Below are 22,615 nucleotides of genomic sequence, written 5' to 3' on the forward strand. Positions count from 1 at the left end.
TCATTTTGACCATCGTTACTCTGAATTCCATTTCTGATACTTTGGTTACATCCATATCCATTATGTCTGTGGCAGAGGCCTCAGACTCACTGTCTTTTCTTTGCTGGGGGGGGGGGCTTCTCCTTCTTGTCATTCTGATGAGGAGAGGTTGCAGGGTTGTCCAGAGCCCAAATTATTGACTGGGTCCCAGGCCGTGCCCCTTGTTTTATAGGGATCTTAGGGATTTGGGCTTCTTCTTTAAAGATTTTATTTATTTATTTATGTGGCAGCCAACCAGTGAGAGAGGGAACAGAAGCAGGGGAGTGGGAGAGGAAGAAGCAGGCTCCCAGCGGAGGAGCCCGATGAGGGACTCCTTTCCGGAACGCCGGGATCACGCCCTAACCCGAAGGCAGGCACTCAATGACTGTGCCACCCAGGCACCCGGGTTGTGGGCTTCTTGATTTTTCAGCCTGCCTTCTGTGTTCTGGGGGAGGGGCCTGCTGCGCCGATACTCAGGCAACCCTGTTTGGGTAGAGTCTCTGTGTCCCCTGCGAGGGGGGATGGGGATGGGCACTCTCTGAGCTGGTATTTCCAGGCTTTTGTTGTCTGGTGGCTTTCCCTGGCGGTTTGCTGTGCCTCTTCTGAGAGTCAGAGCAGCAGCGGCCGAATTTCAGCCTCTGTCACAGAACAGAGGGATTGCGGCCCGTTCTCTACTAATGTTCTGGCCACTTTAACTCTGTTACTGTTGTTGCTGCTCAACCCTGCAGCGCCCCGGGATGTGTGCCCCACACCCGGCGTCCTAGCCCTCACTTCCAGGGCCGGCGGTCTCTCTCCTTTGTGTTTCTAATGCCGCCAGCCACTCCGCGCGTGCTCCGGAAGCTCCCAGTCTCAGTCTGGATCCAGTGAGTGCACCGGGATTCCGGTGTTCTGCGAGATGCCTGGTGGCACGCGCACCGGGCTCAGGGTCTCAGTCTGCTGTTTTGCGGGTGCCGTCCGCAAGCCCCACCCGCTCTCCCATGCAAGTGGCTACCACTTCCCGGTGCCCGAACGCAGCGGCTCCCTCCCCCTTCTGTTTATCTTCCGATATCTGTGCACGGTTTCATGGCTCCCCGCTTCGTACCTCAATACTCAGCGCTGGAGATGTTCATTTGTAGAGATCCAGATGCATCTTCCTGCATCTCAGGCTGGTTCTGTGGTTGTTTAGGCTGGTCTGGTACCTATCCAGCTCGACCCAGGGGACCGGCTGAAAAAGGTGTCTCCTACTCCTCCGCCATCTTAACTCCTCACACACACACACACTTTAAAACAAAGAGTGTAACAAGAGGCAAATGAAGATACTATATAATAATAAAGGGGACAATCCAACAAGAAGATATAACTATTTTAAATACTTATGTACCCAATGAGAAAGCACCCAAATACATTAACAGCTAACAACAAAGGAAATAATCAAAAGTAATACAATAATAATAGGGGACATTCATACCCACTTAAACCAAATTATCTGAATTAACAAAGAAACAATGACTTTGAATGACACACTGGACCAGTTGATCTTAATAGATATATTCAGAACATTGCAACCTAAAACAGCAGAATACACATTATTTTCGATGGTCCATGGAACATTCTTCAGAATAGATCACACATTAGATCATAAAACAGGGCTCAACAATACAAAGAGATTGAAGTTATATCATGCATCTTTTCTGACCACAACACTATGAAGTCAACTGCAAGAAATAATCTGAAAAGATAACAAATACATAATGGTTGAACAAAATGTTCATAAATATTGTATGGGTTAACAGTAAATCAAATGAGAAATAAAAATAAAATACATAGAAGCAAATGAAAATGAAAGCACAATGGTCCAAAACCTTTGTGGTGCAGCAAAAGCAATTCTAAGAGGGACGATTAGAGCACAACTAGTCTAACTAAAGAAGGAGCAAAAATCTCAAATAAACAACCTAACATTGCAATTGAAGGAATCAGACAAAGAACAAAACACAATTCCTAGAAACAGCAGAAGGGAGGAAATAATAAAGATTAGAGCAGAAATAAATGACATAAAAACTAAAAAAGACAATAGAACAGATCAATGAAACCAGGATTTGTTTCTTTCAAAAATTCGATAAAGTTGATAAATCTCCAGCCAGACTTATCAAGAAAAAAGAAAAAGGACTGAACAAAATAAAATCACAAATGAGAGAGGAGAAATAACAACTATCATCACAGAAATACAATCATAAGACTATATTATGAAAAGCTATATGCCAACAAGTTGGACAACCTACAAGAAATGGATAAAGTTATGGAAACATAAAATACTAAAATTGAAACAAGGAGAAAGAAAAATGGGACAGAGTGATAACCAGCAAAGAAACTGAATTAGTAATCAAAAGTCTTCCAACAAACAAAAGTCCAGGGCCAGATGGCTTCACAGGGGAATTCTATGAAACATTTAAGGAAGAGTTAATACCTGTTCTTCTCAGACTATTCCAAAAAATAGAAAAGAAAGGAAAACTTCCAAATTCATTCTAGGAGGCAAGCATTACCATTTACCAAAACCATATGAGACACTAAAAAAAGATAACTACAGGCCAATATCCCTGATGAACATAGATGGAAAAATCCTAACAAAATACGAGCAAACCTAATCCAACAATACATTAAAACAATCATCCACCATGATCACATAGGATTTATTCTTGGGTTGAAAGTGTGGTTCAATATTTGCAAATCAAACAACGTGATACATCACATAAATAAGGGAAAAAATGAGAACCATACTATCATTTCAATAAACACAGAAGAAGCATTAGACAATGTCCAACATCTTTTCATAATAAAAACCCTCAACAAAGTAGGCTTAGAGCTTACCTCAACATAATAAAGGTCATATATGAAATACCCATACCTAACATCATCCTTAATGGGGAAAAACTGAGAGCTTTTCCCTTAAGGTCAGGAACAAAGCAAGGATTTCTACTCTTACACTTTCATTCAGTATAGAACTGAAAATCCTAGCCACATCAATCAGACAACAAAAAGAAATAAAAGACATCCAAATCAACAAGGAAGAAGTAAAACTATCACTATTTGCTGATGATATGACACAATACATAGAAAGCCAGAAAGATTTCACCAAAAAAACAGCTACAACTGATAAACAAATTCAGTAAAGACACAGAATACAAAATAAATGTACAGAAATCTTTTGTATTTCTATACACTAATAATGAAGCAGCAGTAAGAGAAATTAAGAAAACAATCCTATTTATAATTGGACAAAATATAATAAGATACTTACAAATGAACCTAACCAAAGAGGTGAAAGACCTGTATTTTGAAAACTATAAAACACTAATGAAAGAAATTCAAGGTGACATAAAGAAATAGAAAGGCAGTCCATGCTCATGGATTAGAATAACAAATATTATTAAAATGTACATACAATCCAAAGCAGTCTACAGAATTAATGCAATCCACATCAAAATACCAACAGCATTTTTCATTGTGCTAGAACAAAGAATCCTAAATTTGTTTGGAATCACAAATGACTCCAAATAGCCAAGGTAACATTGAAAAAGAAAATCAAGCCTGGATGCATCACATTGGCACAAAAATACACACATAGTTTAATAGAAAACCAGAAATAAATCCACACCTATACAGTCAATTAATATTTGAAAAAGCAAGAAAGAGTATCCAATAGAAAAAAAGACAGTCTCTTCAACAAATAATGCTGAGAAAACTGGACAGCAGCATGCTAAAGAATGAAATTGGAGCACTTTCATTCACCATACACAGAGATAAATTCAAAATGGTTGAAATACCTAAATGTGAGACAGGAAACCATCACAATTCTGCAGGAGAACACAGGCAGTAACCTCTTTGACATTAGCCTCAGCAAATTCCTACTAGATATGTGTCCTGAGGCAAGGGAAACAAAAGTAAAAATGAACTACTGGGACTTCATCAAGATAAAAACTTCTGCACAGTAAAGGAAACAATCAACAAAACTAAAGGGCAACCTTCAGAATGGGAACGTGTATTTGCAAATGATGTATCTGATAAAGGGCTGGCATCCAAAATATATAAAGAACTTATAACACTAAGCACCAATAAAATGAATAACCCAATTATAAAATGGGCAGATATTTCCCCAAAGAAGACATACAATGGCCAACAGAGACATGAAAAGATGCTCAATATTACACATCATCAGGGAAATACAAATGAAAACAACAACAAAATATCACCTCACATCTGTCAGAATGGCTAAAATCAATGCAAGAAACAATAGGTGTTTGCTAGGATATGGAGAAAGGGGAATCCTCCTACACTCCTGGTGGAAATTCAAACTGGTGCAGCCACTGTGTAAAACATTATGGAGGTTCCTCAAAGTTAAAAATAGAACTACTCTAAGATCCAGCAATTGCACTACTAGGTATTTACTCCCAAAACACAAAAATACTAAAACCAAGTGATACATGTACCCCTATGTTTATAGAAGCGGCATCTACAATGACCAAATTATAGTCCAAGTGTCCATGGACTGATGAATGGATAAAGAAGAGCTGGTATATGTATATCATCATGACATAAGCCAAAGTCATACTTAAATGACTGAGCCACCCAAGTGCCCCTAGAGAATTTATTTTCAAACTTAGTACACAAAAGTGTCATATAGCATGCTTGTCAAAAAATGCAGTTTTCAGGGTGCCTGAGTGACACAGTCAGTTGAGCGTGAAACTTGGTTTTGGCTCAGGTCATGATCTCAGGGTCCTGAGATTGAGCCTGGCATAGGGCGCTATTCTCAGCATAGAGTCTGGCTAGGATTCTCTTTCCCTCTCCTGATGCCCCTCCCCCCCTCTAAAAATAAATAAATGAATCTTTTAAAAAAATTCCGTTTTCTAGGGTCTCCTGCTGCAGGTTTTTAATGAATAGTTTTGAGACCAAGAATCTTGCATTTTTGACAAACATCACAAAAATTTTCATATATATGCTCCTCCAACACTATTTTGAGGACCTCTTTTTATTTATTTATTTATTTATCTTTTTTTTACAAATTTTTATAAATTTTTATTATGTTATGTTAGTCACCATGCAGTATATCCTCAGTTTTTGATGTAGGGTTCCATTGAGGACCTCTTTTTAAAATCTTTGTATTTTTAGTTGCAATTAATTGAAAGGATACTCACAGAATGCTAATAGATAGGTGTATTTCCTTTCATTATGTATCTGTGGGGGAAAAAAGTTGATTCATTCCATCTTTGAGCACTCATTTGGGTCAATCATTACTTTTTAAAATATACTTATCAAGCGCTTGTCATACACCAAAGTTCTAGGCTGAAGTGTACAGCAATGAATAAAAAAGACACAAATTTTATCATTGTACAGTTTCATTTTAGTGGGAGTAGATAAACAACAAACAATAAAGATATAATAGATACACAGATTTTAAATATTTTAGAATATGTTAAGTTCTCTGAAAATAACTAAAACAAGGATGGGTGATAGTGTTGGGGTAGAAGTAAACATGCAAAGAGAATGGTCAGAAAAATTCTCATTGAGAAGGTTCATTTTAAGTAAAGACTGAAAAGATATGAGGGAATGAGCTATGCCTACAGAAACGTTGAAAAAAAAAAAGTAATCCAGGCAGAGAGAGTAGAAAAAGCAATGGCTGTGAGTCAAGATGTGCCTTGGCATGTTATTGGAAAAGGCTTTTGTGGCTAAAACAGAGTGAAAAAGGGGGAGATAACTGAAGATTAGGTAAGAGGTTTAGTGGGCTGAGGAAGATGGAAAGCCATGTAAGGCCTGTAGGTCACTGTAAGGATTTTAACTTTTATTTGGAGTGAAATGTGACACCATTGATGGTTTTGAGCACAGAAGTGATGCAACATGGACTGCCATGTTTTAATCAGTTCCCTCTAGCTGCTGTTCTGAGAATACATTGAAGCTGTGGGATATGGATAGGTAGAAGCAATGAGATAGGTTATGCCATTGCAAAACCACCAGGTCTTGCAAGAATATAGAGGCAAATTCCAATATGTACTGTAGTTGCAATTTAATTTAATCGACCAAAGTAGAATGGAAAGTAAGAAATTTCTGAGACTCAGTATGACAGATAATGTACAATTCTATTTTCAGACATCTGTAACCTTAAATTTAAAATAACCCAACAGGTTAGCCTAATTCTAAATGGGCTAACCACAGGGATGTTACACTGTTCTGCACAGAGAATACATACTGATGGACAATCTTACAAAATGCCACTGAAAAATATCTTCAGGTTATAGAAGCATGATCAAAACCCAAATTTAACAGGTTTATCCCATGCAACATAGGTATTATCATCACAAAGTTAATAGCATTTTAGTAATATCATTAATTGTCAGGATTTTGTGATTCAGCATCTGGGGCTGCAAAGCTGAAGTCAGCCTCAAAACCACTATAGCCTAGAAATGACTTCATTGAGCTGCAGTGTAGATGGATTAATTTCACTACTGTAAAGTCAACTTAGTTGAACACTGCCTACATCAAAATATTCATTACTGTTGTCTGGCTCAAGTTGTAATGAAGTAATTTCCCTTGAGTTTAGTACTTAGATAGCCCATAGGTTTATCTCCTTGGACTTGACTTGAGAGCAGCCTTCCATTACCCTACCACCAAATAAATTGGCTTTTATCAGTTGCATATGGATATCTATGATTTGAAAGAGTTTCAAATGAAATCCGTACGGTTTGTGGCACTCTATGCTCAAACAATTGAGTGAATGAGAGGAGTATTTTTTTTGCATAGATGATAGAATTAATAACAAATAGTAAAAATTCAATGTGAAGGGAGAGACACTAGGTGGCTGTAATTTAATTATGCTTCTCACTTTGCAAAGGAGCCACACCTTTGCTGCATCATTCCTATCACTCAGATTTCAAACTCTCAAAGAACAGCTGGTACAGAAATTCCACACTGACCAATTTAATTTGGGGAATAAAAGATACTGTTAAACTTAGTGTCATGTTATTACTATCATAATTTTGGCTTATAGGTGACAAATTTTAGGCTCTCAAAGAGTTGAAGTTTTGCAATTTCAAGCCTAAATAAAAACATATAAAGCTCAGTTTTACGGACTGATTTTTTCAAATATATTTCTTTTGTAATATCCATAATTAGCAACATTGTCAGATACCTCCTATAATATTTATTTAAAATTCAGAGGCCAGGGGCGCCTGGGTGGCACAGTCGTTAAGTGTCTGCCGTTGGCTCAGGGCATGATCCCAGCGATCTGGGATCGAGCCCCACATCAGGCTCTTCTGCTAGGAGCCTGCTTCTTCCTCTCCCACTCCCCCTGCTTGTGTTCCCTCTCTTACTGGCTGTCTCTGTCAAATAAATAAATAAAATCTTTAAAAAAATTAATAAAATACAATAAAATTCAGAGGCCAAATTGAAATGGCCAGTAAATAAAATAAATAAGTAAACATATTGTAAGTATTTGATCATCTATTTAAATTTTAATCATATTACCTCAAACATTAAAAAAGAAAACAATATTCAGGTTATTTTTTGCCAACATGGACAGTTGAGAGAAAAAAGATTGTACAATAAGATATAAAATGATCAGTCTTGGTATAGTAAAACCTTGACATTAAACATTAGCTGTAAGAATGCAGACAGTGCCCAAGTACAGACTCTACATAGCTGCTTTAGAATTCATGTCTTTATATGCACAGATTCGTATATAATATAACTTACTAAATTCTGAAAATTTCTTACTTTGTTTTCCCACAGGGAAAAATTCTTAGTATTTTTAATTTGCTCCTACTACAACAATATGAGTTCGTTACTACTAGTCTCCTGATTTTATCATTGAGAACACTAAGATTTAGAGGCTATTAAACAACCCCAAATTTAAGTAGTTGGTAAATGCTGAAAATAAGGATACAAAATTAGCCTGCTGTACTTAGCAACTATGTTAGAAAAATTATTCATTCATATGTGCATTATGTACCTTGCTGACATCTTTCATATAATTATCATTGTGGTAAATGCATTATTTTCTCTTAAATCACAGTAAATCTTAACTTATTTTATAGTCCATAGGAACATATACAAGAGAAGATGAATATGATAATTAATCTGCAAAATCATAAATTTTGGCAGTCACCTCATTCCTATGTGCTATAATTCCTGTTTCCTTAATGAGAACATTAATGCTTACTTATTCCACATTTATGCTGCTGGATAAACTTTTGCTTTTGTGACTAATCCATCCATTTGCCAAATTATTTTTCAGTTGATTGCTTAAAATTACTTGGACAAGCAATAAATATTTTGTAGGCACCCAGTATATGCAATACATTGTTCTGGTTATAGTGCATAATATAGCGAAAGAGATGAAATAACATTTGTGAAAGAACTGAGTGTCTGGAGAATTTCGATCTCTACAAAAACAAGTCTGTGATATAAAGAAGAGTGTGAAAAGTGCCAAAATAGAGGCATGGAATTTCATGTGAGTTTAGAAAATAAACATTAGATTTACATAAGATCAGAGGAGAGTACATGGAAGAGGTGCTATTTGCACAGAAATGTGAAGGGTTGTTGGAATTGAGAAGCAATGCTGGGGAAAAAAAACAAAAAACCAACATTCCATTTGGATGGAGAAACACGAGTGAATTCACAGAAACAAAAATAGAGTAGACTTTGCAGTAATGGAAATAATCTGCCTACGTGAAGAAACGTGAAGGAGAAATTACATTGGGAAAATATTTGGGGACTTGAATTCCACCCTAGGTGCTTAGACATTATATTTTAATTAGTTAAGTATTAATAAATTCTTTTGAGCACAGAAGTGATATTATTTAAGTTGTGCTTTAGGAATTAGGCATCTCTAGTTTGGTTATCATTATGAATGAAGTAACTGAACCACATGTGGTTATTTCTGACATTAATATAAATAGGTGGGGTCGACCAACCTGCAATTTAGTCATTGCTTATTATTAAACTGTAATAACATAAACACTCATATCAATGCTATAAAACTAATAATAGAAGGTTGTAACTTTCCATGTCTTTGAAGCACAAAAATTGAAGTACAGCTGGAATCACTTTAGCTACAAAAATTACATTTACAGTTTTTTATATGTGTTTACCCAGATAGAACTTACAACTTAGTGCATTTACCAGTGTACTTTTTCGTGTAATAGTGTGTATTAACAATATTATAAACATAAATATGAGAATTCCTTGCATTTAAGCCTCACATTCGACTTTACTAAATTTTTCATTGAGTTTTCCTTTTAATTCTGATGCAGTTAACATACAGTGCTCTATTAGTTTCAGGGGCACAATATAGTGATTCAACAATCCCACACAGCACCCAATGCTCATCATGAAAAGTGCACTTCTTAATCCCTATCACCTATTTAACCCATCCCCCCCACCTTCCCTCTGGTAACCATCAGATTGTTTTCCATATTTAAGACTCTGTTTCTTGGTCTATCTCTCTTTCTTTTTCTCTTTTTTCCTTTCGCTCATTTGTTTTGTTTCATAAATTCCCATATGAGTGAAAGTATATGGTATTTGTCTTTCTCTGAGAGACTTATTTTGCATAGCACAATATTCTTTAGCTCCATCCACATCATTGCAAATGGAAAGATTTCATTCTTTTTTATGGCTAAGTCATATTCCATAATATATGTATATATACCAATTCATTATCCATTCATCAATGATGGATGCTTGGCCTGTTACCATAATTTTGCTACTGTAAGTAATGCTGCTATAAACATAGGGGTGCATGTGTCACTTTGAATTAGTGGCTTTGTATTATTTGGGTAAATGCCCAGTAGAACAATTGCTGGATTGTAGGATTGTTCTCTTTTTAGTTTTATGAGGAACCTTCATATTGTTTTCAACAGTGTCTATAGCAGTCTGTGAATCAACCTACAGTGCAGAAGTGTTTCCCTTTCTCCACATCCTTGCCAACACGTGCTGTTTCTAGTGTTGTTGATTTTAGCCATTCTCACAAGTGTAAGCTGATATCTTTGATTAGTGTTAATATGCATTTCTCTGATGATGAATGATGTTACGCATCTTTTCATATATCGTTGGCCTTCTGAATTTCTTCATTAGAGAAATGTATTTTCATTTTCTGCCCATTTTTAAATGAATTATTTGTTTTTTGGGTGTTGAATTATGTAAGTTCTTTATATATTTTGGATACTTATGCTTTCTTGGATATTTCATTTGCAAATATCTTCTCCCATTTCATAGGTTACCTTTTAATTTTGTTGTTTCCTTCATTGTGCAGAAGTTTTTATTCGATGAAGTCCCCATCATTTTGCTTACTTAAAAAAAACTGCTTACTTTAAAAAAAATGGAAGAGTTTGAAAAGAATAGGTATTAACTCCTCCTTAAACATTTGGAATAATTCCATTGTGAACCCATCTGGCCATGCACTTTTGTTTGTTGGGAGTTGTTGTTGTTTTTTTTTTTTATTACTCATTCAATCTCCTCAGTGGTCAATGGTCTGTTCAAATTTTCTATTTCTTCTTGCTGCAGTTTTGGTATGTTACATATTTCTAGGAATTTATCCATTTCTTTTAGGTTATCTATTTTTTGTGTTGTCAAGTTTTTATTTAAATACTAGTTAGGTAACATATAGTGTAATATTGTTTTCAGGAGTAGAATTTAGTGATTCATCACTTATATATAATACCCAGTTCTCATCACAATGAGTGTCTTCCTTAATACCCATCACCCATTTAGCACAACACCCACCCACCACCCTTCCAGCAACCCTGTTTGTTCTCTACCATTAAGAGTCTTTCATGGGTTGCTTGCCTCTTTTTTTTCCTTACCCACCACTATGTTCATCTGTTTTGTTTCTTAAGTTCCATATGTGAATGAAATCATATGGTATTTGTCTTTCTCTGACTGACTGACTTATTTTGCATAGCATAATATACTCTAGCTCCATCCATATCATTGTAAATGGCAAGATTTCATTATTTTTGATGGCTAAGTACTATTCCACTGTGTGTGTGTGTGTGTGTGTGTGTGTGTGTGTGTGTGTGTATCTTCTTTTCCATTCTTTTTCCATTCTTCAGTCAGTGGACATTTGAGCTTTTACATAACTCGGCTATTGTTGATAATGCTGCTATAAACACTGGGTGCATGTGCCCCTTCAAATCTGTATTTTTGTATCCTTTGGGTAAATATCTAGTAGTATAATTGCTGGGTTGTAGAGTAGGTCTGTTTTTAACATTTGAGGAACCTGCATACTGTTTTCCAGAGTGGTTGCACCAGTTTTCATTCCCACCAACAGTGTAAGAGGATGAGATTTCTCCGCATCCTTGCCAACACCTGTTGTTTCCTGTTTTGTGAATTTTAGCCATTCTGACAGGTGTGAGGTGATATCTCATCATGGTTTTGATTTATATTTCCCTAATGATGAGCGATGTTGAGCAACTTTTCATGTGTCTGTTAGCTATTTGTATGCGTTCTTTGGGAAATTGTGTATTCATGTCTTCTGCCTGTTTTTAAACTGGATTATTTGGTTTTGGGGTGTTGAGTTTGATAATTTCTTTATAAATTTTGGATACTAACCCTTTAACAGATATGTCATTTGCAGGTATCTTCTCCCAATCCATAAGTTGCCTTTCAATTCTGTTGGTTGTTTCCTTCACTCTGCAGAAGCTTTTTACCCTGATGAAGTCCCAATAGTTCATTTTACTTTTGTTTTCCTTGCCTCAAAAGACGTGTCTAGTAAGAAATTGCTAGAGCTGATGTGAAATAGGTTGCTGCCTATGTTCTGCTTTAGGATTTTGATGTTTTCCTGTCTCACATTTACATCTTTCGTGCATTTTGAATTTATGTTTGCATATGAGGTAAGAAAGTGGTCCAGTTTCATTCTTCTGCATGTTGCTGTCCAGTTTTCCCAATACCATTTGTTGAAGAGACTGTCTTTTTCCCATCAGATATTTTTTCCTGCCTTGTTGAAGATTACTTGGCCGTATAGTCATGGGTCCATTTCTGGGTTTTCTATTCTGTTCCATTGATCTATGTATCCATTTTTGTACTGGTACCATATCTCCTGATGATTACAGTTTTGTAATATAACTTGAAGTCTGCAATTGTGATGCCTCCAGCTTTTTTTTTTCATTTGTTTGTTTGTTTGTTTGTTTTGGTTTTTTTCAAGATTACTTTGGCTTTTCAGGGACTTTTGTGGTTCCATACAAATTTTAGGGTTGTTTGTTCTGTCTCTGTAAAAGAAAAAAAAAAAGCCATTGGTATTTTGAAAAGGATTAAATTAAATGTGTAGATTTCTTTGGATAGTATAAAAATTTTTAGAAAATTTTTTCTTCCAGTTCAGGAGCATGGAAAATTTGTCCATTTTTTGTCCTATTCAATTTCTTTTATAATTGTTATAAAGTTTTCAGAATACAGATCTTTTAACTCTTTGGGTAGGTTTATTCCCATGGAGTATCATGCCATCTGCAAATAAAGTTTGACTTCGTCCTTTACTCATTTGGATGCCTTTTATTTTGTTGTTGTTGTTGTTGTTGTTGTTGTTGTTGTTGTTGTTGTTGTTGTCTGATTGCTGAGGCTAGGACTTCCAGTATTATCTTAAACAGCAAAGGTGAAAGTGGACATCCTTGTCTTATTCCTTACCATAGAGGGAAAACTCAGTTTTTCCTTTTTATTGATTTTATCTTTATTTATTTATTTATTTGGGAACAGAAATTAGATTTTATTTTATTTTTTAATATTTTTAAAATTTTAAAATAAATTCAATTAATTAACATATAATGTATTATTGGTTTCAGAGGCAGAGGTCCATGATTCATCTGTCTTATATAATACCCAGTGCTCATTACATCATGTTTGCTCCTTAATGTGTATCACTCAGTTACCCCATCCCTCCACCTCCCCACCCTCCAGCAGCCCTCAGTTTGTTTCCTATGATTAAGAGTCTCTTATGGTTTATCTACCTCTCTGGTTTTGTCTTGCATTATTTTTCATATAATCTCACTGATATGTGAAATTTAAGAAACACAGCAAAGGATCATAGGGAAAGAACAGAAAAAATCAGTTTTTCCCCATTGACAATCATATTAGCTGTGTGTTTTATTTTTTTTCCAATATATGACCTTTATGATGTTGAGGTATGTTCCTTCTATCCTTATTTTGCTGAGGATTTTTATCAAGAATGGATGTTGTACTTTGTGAAATGCTTTTTCTGCATCTATTGAGAGGGTCATATGGTTCTTATCCTTTCTTTAATTAATGTGGTGTATCAAGTTGATTGACTTGTGAATGTTGAATCACACTTGCAGCCCAGGAGTAAATCCCACTTGATCATGGTGAATAATTCTTTCAATGTGCTGTTGGATTTGATTTGGTAGTATCCTGTTGAGAAATTTCATCCATGTTGGTTGGGGATACTGGCCTGTAATTCTTCTTTTTGTTGGGGTCTTTGTCTGGTTTTGGAATCACTGTAATGTTGGCCTCATAAAATGAGATTGTAAGTTTTCCTTCCATTTCTATTTTTTGAAAGATTTTGAGAAGAACAGGTATTAACTCTTTTTAACTGTTTTTTAGTATTCTCCTGGGAAGCGCCTGCTCTTGGAATTTTGTTTGCTAGGAGAATTTTGCTTACTGATTTAATTTCTTTGCCACTTATCAGTTTGTTCAAATTTTCTTTCTTTCTTTTGCAGTTTTGGTAGTTTATATGTTTCTAGGAATTTAGCCTTTTCTCACAGTTTTTCCAATTTGTTGACATATATATTTTCATAATGTTATCTTTTAATTATTTGCATTGCTGTGGTGATGGTTGTGATCTCTCTTCTTTGATTCATGATTTTATTTATTTGGGTTCTTTCTCTTTTCCTTTTGATATGTCTGGCTAGGGGCATAAGTACTTTTTAATTCTGCCAAAGAACCAGCTTCTATTTTCATTAATCTGTTCTATTTCTTTTCTTTCTATATCATTTATTTTTGCTCTAATATTTGCTATTTCCCTTCTCCTCGCTTTAGGCTTTATTTGTTGTTCTTTTTCTAGCTCTTTTATGTTTAAGATTAGGTTGTTTATTTGAGATTTTTCTTGCTTCGTGAGGTAGGCATGTATTGATATATACTTCCCTCTTATGAAAGCTTTTGTTGCATTTAAAGGTTTTGGACTATCGTGGTTTTTTTAAATCATTTTTTCCACATATTTTTTATTTCTTCTTTAATTTCCTGTTTGACCCATTCAGTTTTTAGTAGGATGTTCTTTAACCTCCATATATTTCTGGTCTTTCCAAATTTTTCCCTGTGGTTGACTTCAACTTTCATAGCATTGTTGTATGAGACTATTTATGACATTTAGTACTTGTTGAGGTCTGATTTGTGACCCACTATGTGATCTATTCTGGAGAATATCTCTTCTGCACTTGAAAAGAATGGGTATTCTGCTGTTTTAGGATGAAATATTCTCAATAAATTTGTTAAGCCCATCTGGTCCAGTGTGCCATTCAAAGTCATTGTTTCCTTATTGATTTTCTGATTAGATGATCTGTCCATTGCTTAAAGTGGTGTTTTATTTTATTTTTTTTAAGATTTTATTTATTTATTTGACAGAGATAGAGACAGCCAGCGAGAGAGGGAACACAAACAGGGGGAGTGGGAGAGGAAGAAGCAGGCTCATAGCGGAGGAGCCTGATGTGGGACTCAATCCCACAACACCGGGATCATGCCCTGAGCCGAAGGCAGAAACTCAACCGCTGTGCCACCCAGGCGCCCCTAAAGTGGTGTTTTAAACACCCCTACTATTATTGTATTATTACCAATGAGTTTCTTTAAGTTTGTTATTTGTTGATTTGTATATTTAACTGTTTCCACATTGGGAGTATAAATATTTACAATTGTTAAATCTTCCTATTGGATACACCTCTTTATTGTGATAGAGTGCCCTTCTTCATCTTTTGTTACTATCTTTGGTCTTAAAATCTAGTTTGTCCGATATAAGTATGGCTACTCCAGCTTTCTTTCGACATCCATTAGCATGATAAATATTTCTCTATTCCCTCATTTTCCGGAGGGTCTTATTGTGTGGTGACTTTAGGTCTAAAGTGAGTCTTGTAGGCAGCATATAGATGGGTCTTTTTTTTTATCCTTTTTCATACCCTATATCTTTTGATTGGACTATTTTGTCCATTTACATTCAGATTGATTTTTTAAATTTAATTTAATTTTTTGATGTAAATTTTGATGATTCATTAGTTGTGTATAACACCCAGTGCACCATGCAGTATGTGCCCTCCTTACTACCCATCACCAGCCTATCCCATTCCCCTACCCCACTCCCCTCTGAAGCCCTCAGTTTGTTTCTCAGAGTCCATAGTCTCTCATGCTTCACTCCCCCTTCTGATTACCCCACCTTTCTTTATACCTTTCTTCTCCTACCAATCTTCCTAGTTCTTATGTTCCATAGATGAGAGAAACCATATGATAATTGTCTTTCTCTGCTTGTCTTATTTCACTTAGCATTATCTCCTCCAGTGCCGTCCATGTTGCAGCAAATGTTGAGAAATCATTCTTTTTGATAGCTGGTAATATTCCATTGTATATATATATAGACCACATCTTCTTAATCCAGTCATCTGTTGAAGGGCATCTCGGCTCCTTCCACAATTTAGCTATTGTGGACAATGCTGCTATGAACATTGGGGTGCATATGGCCCTTCTCTTCACTATGTCTGTATCTTTGGGGTAAATACCCAGTAGTGCAATGGCTGGATCATTCAGATTGATTATTGATAGATATGAATTTAGTGCCATTTTATTACCTGTAAAGTTAGTGTTGGAGATTTTCTCTGTTCCTTTCTTTTCTCTTTTGCTTTTGGTTTATCTTTCCCATTCAAAGTGTCCCCATAATATTTCTGACAGGGTCATTTACAAGGTTACAACCTCCTTTCGTTTTTGTTTGCCTGGGAAACAGTTTATCTGTCCTTGTATTCTGAATGACAGATAATGGATTACTGGCTGAAGATTTTTCCCATTCAGCATGTTGAATACATCATGCCACTCTCTTCTGGCCTGCCATTTTATTATGGATAAGTCTGCTGCTAACCTTATTTGTGTTCCCTTGTAAGTTAAGGATTTCTTTTCCCTTGCTACTTTTAGGATTTTTTCTTTATTTCTGTATTTTGCAAATTTCACTGTGATATGTCTTTATGTTGTCCTGCTTTCGTCGACTTTGATGGGGGTTATCCATGCCTCCTGCATCTGGATATCTGTCTCCTTCCCCAGATTAGGGAAGGCATATTTTGCTCAAAACTATAATTTGCTCAAATAAGCCTTCTGGCCCCTTTTGCCTCTTTTCTTCTGGGACTCCTAAGATACAAATCTTTTTACGCTTTATAGAATCACTGAGTTCCCTAAGCCTACATTTCTCATTAAACATTTATCTTTCCCTTTTGTTTCTGGTTTCACTATTTTCCATAGTTTTATCTTCTACCTCACTGATTTGTTCCTATGCTTCTTCCATCCTTGTGGTCATTATATCCATTTGGTTTTTTGTCTCTTTTAAAGCATTTTTTTTTAATTTTGGCCTGACTGGTTTTCAGGTCTTTTGTCTCAACAGTAAGGGACTCCCTGGTGTCTTCTTTGTTTTTTTTATTATTTAAATTGAATTAGCCAAGGTATAGTACATCATTGATTTTTTAAAAATTTTTATTTATTTATTTATTTATTTATTTATTTATTTATTTATTTGACAGAGAGAGAGAGAGCCAGTGAGAGAGAGGGAACACAAGCAGGGGGAGTGGGAGAGGAAGAAGCAGGCTCCCAGTGGAGGAGACTGATGTGGGACTCGATCCCATAATGCCAGGATCACGCCCTGAGCCGAAGGCAGATGCTCAATGACTGAGCCACCCGGCGCCCCTACATCATTGATTTTTGATATAATGTTCAATGATTCATCAGTTCAGTATAACACCCAGTGCTCATCACATCTGTGCTTTTTTGAAGCCCAGCTAGTATCCTTGTGGTTGTTGTTCTAAATTCTGGGTCAAGCATATTACTTATTTCTGTTTTGATTAGATCCCTGGCCATGACCTTTTCCTGTTCTCTCTTTTGGAATGAATTTGTCTACCTTGGCATTTTGTCAAGGTCTCTGTCTTCTGTGTGTTAGGAAAGCCTGTTAAGTTTCCTGTTCCTGAGAATAATGGCTATATAAGAAGAGGTCTTAGAATGTCCAGTGCTTCAAGAAGTGTTCCTTTTGTATGCTGTGTGGGGTCTACTATTGTGTTTTTGCTGCTCTTTCCTTCAGGGAAGTCCTATGCAGACTTTCTAGTTGCCTTCAGTGGTCAGTGTTTGGACTTTCTCAAGCATGGGAGAAGTTTAAACTAGGTGTGATTCAGTCTGTATTTATTTATTTATTTATTTATTTATTTATTTATTTATTTATGTTATTCACCATACAGTACATCATTAGTTTTTGGTGTAGTGTTCTATGATTCATTGTTTGCATATAACACCCAGTACTCCATGCAATACATGCCCTCCTTAATACCCATCACCAGCCTATCCCAATCCCCCACCCTCCTTCCCTCTGAAGCCCTCAGTTTGTTTCCCAGAGTCCATAGTCTTTTGTGGTTCATTCCCCCTTCTGGTCTTGTTTTTAAAATAAGTCTGTTCCTATTTCCACTAGAACTGAAGCTTTGTAGCACTCTGTGGTCAGTAGACTTGGTGAATAAGCGGAATTTGTCCTGGCCTGTTGTTACTCTGCCTCTCAGACACACTTGTCCTAGTAAAAAAAAAAGCATCTGCAGAGCTCGCAGGGAGCTCAAGACTCCACTATGGGTACTGTGCTGCTCACTGAAATCCATCCCTCCTGAAAGGCAGAGCATAAAAATTTACCGCCTGCTCTATCATCCCAAGAGGGGATTTCACACCCACTACTGTCTAGGTGGTCCATACAGAGGAGCAATGTATCTCCACTTGTGTGTTTCTGGCATCCCTCAGATCCCTGCCTTCAACCTGTTTGTGTCCAGGCTGCCTGCCTACCTGGCAGCAAAGTGCACCTGTGTCTTATCTTACAGGTGGAGGAGTTTCAAATCTCCAAATTTTAGGGATCCAGCATGGCAGGGACCCACACTGATCCCTTGAGGGATGGTCTTGCTGTACTGGGGCTTGTGCTGGTTTATCCCAGATAGGCAGTCACACTGATGCATAGGGGTTTGGAGTTAAGAATAACACACAGCAAAAAGCTGGCATCCAGGTTAGTTGCCCTCAGCAGGTGTCTCTGCCCCTATGCTAATGAATGGGGCAGCATAATTGTGCCCATCAGATCTTTTGTCCCCAGAGTGTCAGTGTCACCTCTCCTAATGCACTCCAGGAAGGGGAACTATCTCTCCCAGTGCAACCCATGGGATCTTCAGAGCACTCTATCTTCTCCCAGGCCTCTTCCCTTCTTCTCCACAGGAGCACCACTATCCCAGTCAGTCAGGCTTCCCACCAGCCCCTGTGTGAACTTCTAAAACTTCAGTCTTTGAACTGCACTTGTAAAAACTTGTGATAATCTGCTCCTCTCATTTTCCCAGTGAATCGTTTTGATGAAGTGTTTTTCTTATGCAATCTCCTGTGCAGTGCTCTCTCTCTCACTCTTTATCTTCCTCTCTCCTCTTTGCATGATCAGGGTTCCCTCCTAACTACAGCTGTGGTTCTTTTCTCCCCTAAATCACATCGTCACACCTCCTAACTTACATGATGACCTCTTTTCTTCCTGTAGTTGTTCAGTTTGTTCTCTCATTCCTCAGATTGATTTATTGGGAGTCCAGAATGGTTTGATATTTATCTAGCTGTTTTTAAGGGATCAAGCACGATTAAGGTCTCCCTACTACTCTGCCATCTTAGCTCCTCTCTAGGTTATCGGCTTTTTTGGCGTAAAGATTTCCAAGTATTCTCTTACATTTGTTTATATTTCCGTGGAGTTGGTTGTTATTTTTCCCTTTTCATATGTGAATTTATGTGTGTACTTTCCTTTCCTTTTTATCTCTATTTTGAAAAGTCTGGCTAGAGGCTCATAATTTTTTTCAATGAACCAGTTCCTGGTTTCATTGACAGTTTATATTGTGTTTTTGTTTGTTTGTTTGTTTGTGTTTCTGTACTACTTATTTCTACCTTAGTTTTATTATTTCCTTTCTTCAACTGGTTTTGTTTTTTTGACATATGCTATCAAAAATTACACTGAGGGGCACCCAGGTGTCTTGGGTGATTGAGCATCGGACTCTTGGTTTCAGCTCTCATCATGATCACAGGGCCCTGAGACCAAGCCCTACATTGGGCTGTGGTGCTGTGTTCCATGGGGTGTTAGCTGGACATTCTCTCTGTCCCTTTCCTCTCCTTCTTCCTCTCCCCCAGTCATGCTATCTTTCTTTCTCTAAAATAAAATTAATAAATATTTATTTCTTTGACCATTTTTATTTTAATTATTTTATTTTATTATTATTATGTTTTGTTAGTCACCATTCAGTACATCATTACCTTTGGATGTAGAGTTCCATGATCCATAGTTTGCATATAACACCCAGTGCTCTGTGCAATACATGCCCTCCTCAATACTCATTACTGGGATAGCCCATTCTCCCAACCTCCTCCCCTCCAAAACCCTCAATTTGTTTTCTGGAGTCTATAGTCTCTCATGGTTCCACTCTCCCTGTTTCCCCCCCTTCATTTTCCCCTTCCCTCTCCTAATAATCTCCCTGCTATTCCTTATGTTCCACAAATAGTGAAACTATATGATAATTGTCTTTCTCTGCTTGACTTATTTCACTTAGCATAATCTCCTCCAGTTACATCCATGTTGATGGAAATGTTGGGTAATCATCCTATCTGATGGCTGAGTAATATTCCATTGTATATATGGACCATATCTTCTTTATCCATTCATCTGTTGAAGGGCATCTCAGCTCCTTCCACAGTTTGGCTATTGTGGACATTGTTGCTATGAACATTGGGGTGCATATGGCCCTTCTTTTCACTACTTCTGTGTCTGTGTGGCAAATACATAGTAGTGCAATTGCGGAGTCATAGGGTAGCTCTATGTTTAACTTTTTGAGGAACTTCCACACTGTTTTCCAAAGTGGCTGTACCAACTTGCATTCCCACCAACAGTGTAAGAGGGTTCCCCTTTCTCCACATCCTCTCCAACATTTATTTCTTGCCTTGTCAATTTTTGCCATTCTAACTGGCGTAAGGTGGTATCTCAAGGTGGTTTTGATTTGAATTTCCCTGATGGTTAATGATGTTGAATATTTTTCCATGTGTCCCTTAGCCATTCATATGTCTTCTATGGAGAACTGTCTGTTCATGTCTTCCACCCATTTTTTGACTCAGTCATTTGTTTTTTTGGGTGTTGAGTTTGAGAAGTTCTTTATAGGTGTTGAATACCAGTCCTTTATCTGTAGTGTCATTTGAAAATATCTTCTCCCATTCCATGGGTTGCCTCTTAGTTTTGTTGACTGTTTCCTTCATTGTGCAGAAGCTTTTTATCTTGATGAAGTCCCAAAAGTTCATTCTTGCTTTTGTTTCCCTTGCCTTTGGAGACCTGTCATGAAAGAATTTGCTGTGGCCGATGTCGAAGAGGATACTGCCTATCTTCTCCTCTAGGGTTTTGATGGATTCTTGTCTCACATCGAGGTTTTTCATCCATTTAGAGTTTATCGTTGTGTATGGTGTGAGAGAATGGTCGAGTTTCATTATTCTGTATATAACTGTACACTTTTCACAGCACCATTTAATGAAGAGACTGTCTTTTTTCCATTGGATGTTTTTTCCTCTTCTTTGAAGATTAGTTGACCATAGACTGGAGGGTCCATTTCTGGAGCCTCTATTCTTTTCCATTGATCTATCTGTCTGTTTTTGTGCCAGTACCATGCTGTCTTGGTGATCACAGCTTTGTAGTATAGCTTGAAATCAGGCAATGTGATGCCCCCAGCTTTGATTTTCTTTTTCAACATTTCCTTGGCGATTTGTGTTCTTTTCTGGTTTCACAAGAATTTTAGGATTCTTTGTTCCAGCTCTTTGAAAAATGTTATTGGTATTTTGATCAGGATAGCATTAAAAGTATAGATTGCTCTGGGTAGCATAGACGTTTTCCAATGCTTATTCTTCTGATCCATGAGCATGGAACGTTTTTGCATCTTTTTGTGTCTTCTTCATTGTCTTTCATCAGTGTTCTGTAGTTTCTAGAGTATAGATCCTTTAACTCTTTGGTTAGGTTTATTCCAATATATCTTATGGGTTTGGGTATTATTATAAATTGAATCAATTCCTTAATTTTTCTTTCTACAGTTACATTGTTAGTGTATAGGAAAGCAACTGATTTCTGTGGATTGATTTTGTATCTTGCCACATTCCTGAATTGCTGAATGAGTTCTAGTAATTTGGGGGTGGAGTCTTTTGGGTTTTCCACATAAAGTATCATGTCGTCTGTGAAGAGAGAGAGTTTGACTTCTTCTTTGCCAGTTTGAATGCCTTTTATTTCTTTTTGTTGTCTGATTGCTGTTGCAAGGACGTCTAGTACTATGCTGAACAATAATGGTGAGAGTGAGCATCCTTGTGTTCCTGATCTTAAGGGAAAGGCTCTCAGCTTTTCCCCATTAAGAATTATATTCGCTGAGGGCTGTTCAAAGATGGTTCTTATGAAATTGGGGCATGTACCCTCTAACCCTATTCTCTGAAGCGTTTTAATCAGGAAAGGATGCTGTATTTTGTGAAATGCTTTTTCTTCATCAATTCAGAATATCATGGTTCTCTTCTCTTATTAATGTGATTTATCACATTGATTTATTTGAGAATGTTGAACCACCCTTGCATCCTAGAGATGAATCCTACTTGGTCATGATGGATAATCCTTTTAATGTACTGTTGGATCCTATTAGCTAGGATCTTGTAGAGAATTTTGGCATCCATATTCATCAGGGATATCGGTCTGTAATTCTCCTTTTTGATGGAGTTTTTGCCTGTTTTTGAATCAAGGTAACACTGGCCTCATAGAATGGGTTTGGAAGTTTTCCTTCTGTTTTTATTTTTTAAAACAGCTTCAGGACATTAGGTATTAGTTCTTCTTTGAATGTTTGGTAGAATTTCCCAGGGAATCCACCAGGCCCTGGACTCTTGTTTTTTAGGAGGTTTTTAATCACTATTTCAAAATTTTTTGTGATTAATTTATCTGTTAAGATAATCAATTTCTTCCTGTTTCAGTCTTGGTAGTTTATAGGTTTCCAGGAAGGCAACCATTTCTTCCAGGTTGCTTATTTTATTTGCATATAGTTGTTGATAATAGTTTCTAATAATTGTTTTATTTCCTTGGTGTTAGTCATGATCTCTCCCCTTTCAATCATAATTTTATTAATTTGCGTCCTTTCTCTTTTCTTTTGGATAAGTCTGGCCAGAGGCTTATCGATTTTATTAATTCTGTCAAAAAACCAATTTCTAGTTTCGTGGATCTGTTCTACTGTATTTCTGGTTTCTAATTCATTGATCTCTGCTCTAATCTTAATCAATTCTCTTCTTGTGCATAGCTTAGGCCTCCTTTGTTCTTCCCTCTCCAATTCTATCATGTGTAAATATAGATTGTGTATTG

Source organism: Ursus americanus, chromosome X (genome assembly GCF_024610735.1).
Source record: "Ursus americanus isolate L20-20 chromosome X, mUrsAme1.1.p, whole genome shotgun sequence".
Classification (NCBI taxonomy): domain Eukaryota; kingdom Metazoa; phylum Chordata; class Mammalia; order Carnivora; family Ursidae; genus Ursus; species Ursus americanus.